Genomic DNA, 1,359 nt, shown 5'->3' on the forward strand with positions numbered 1-1,359 from the left:
AAAAGTAGTGCATTATGGGCCCTGGCCAACAGTAGTGCATTATGGGCCCTGGCCAACAGTAGTGCATTATGGGCCCTGGCCAACAGTAGTGCATTATGGGCCCTGGCCAACAGTAGTGCACTAGAATGGGAATAGGCTTTTTGGGACGGACCAGGAAATCAGTCAACAATTCAGGAATGACTACGGACGGCTCCAACATCCATATCAGTGACTACTGACGTGTTAGACCATCCATTCTATGGAGAACGATGCTGTGGAACTGTTCTGCTGGTGTTTTTAAAACTGTCCTGGGGTCTAATTCTATTCACGCTGGGAGCATCTGTCTTGTTTTTAAACGAACCATCAACTCACTATATTTATGACATTATTCTGACTGTGTGTATTTAAACCATCGTACAGCGGAAGCTGTTCAGAAAGAATCTTAAGGTTTCCTGTCTTTTAGTTGTGTGTTTTTTGTTGCATGGATCTTATATTCTGGGTCGTTTTAATGTGCGGATGTGGACTTTTTAGGATCTTGGCTTTTTGTTGAGGGAGTTTATATAATTAATTTAGCTTCCTTTTGTCATATATGCTGCCTTGTATTTTGAGTTTAGCCTATTAAATAGTAGAATACATTATAATAGTGACCATTCTGGCACACTTAAAAAGATTGTTACAAAGTAACAGCTGACCAAAATAAACCAATGTGTCCCCAAATGGCATTCCTTTCCGGAGGAATAAACCAATGATGAGAGAAAGGGAACAGAGAATCCTGTTATTGGCTTGTGTCCCAAATGGCATCATTCCCTATACAGGGCACTACCCAATGGGCCCTGGTCTAAAGTAGGGCACTGTGTAGGGAATAGGGTTCCATAGGGCCCTGCTCTAAAGTAGTGCACTACGTAGGGAATAGGGTTCCATCGGGCCCTGCTCTAAAGTAGTGCACTACGTAGGGAATAGGGTGCCATTAGGGATGCAAACCCAATGTTGAGGTATGTTTGTGTTGACTGTAACTGGCCTGTCCAGTTTGAATGACTGCATTTCCTGTTTTAGATTTTGGAACAAAGCTTTTTTTTTTTCTCCCATAAACCAATCTTTTTGCACACTCTCTTCCAAAACGATGTCCTTTTGTAAGGCTTTGATGTCATCTGTTTTAGAATGTGTCCTGCTGCATTCTGGGATGCTTTTAACCACGTGATGAAACCTATTTAATACCAAAGCTTTATCTACTAAACCAGTGACCTGGGTCTGATTTTGTGTGGGAATGTATCATAGAGGTGTTGTAAATAAATCTATACATTCAAAGATGTCTGAATGTCTGCAAAGTAATTCAACTTTTGATCATGTGGTTTTCAACTAAACAATGGCAACAAGTGGAAT

The sequence above is a fragment of the Oncorhynchus nerka genome, unplaced genomic scaffold (assembly GCF_034236695.1).
Source record: "Oncorhynchus nerka isolate Pitt River unplaced genomic scaffold, Oner_Uvic_2.0 unplaced_scaffold_1249, whole genome shotgun sequence".
Classification (NCBI taxonomy): domain Eukaryota; kingdom Metazoa; phylum Chordata; class Actinopteri; order Salmoniformes; family Salmonidae; genus Oncorhynchus; species Oncorhynchus nerka.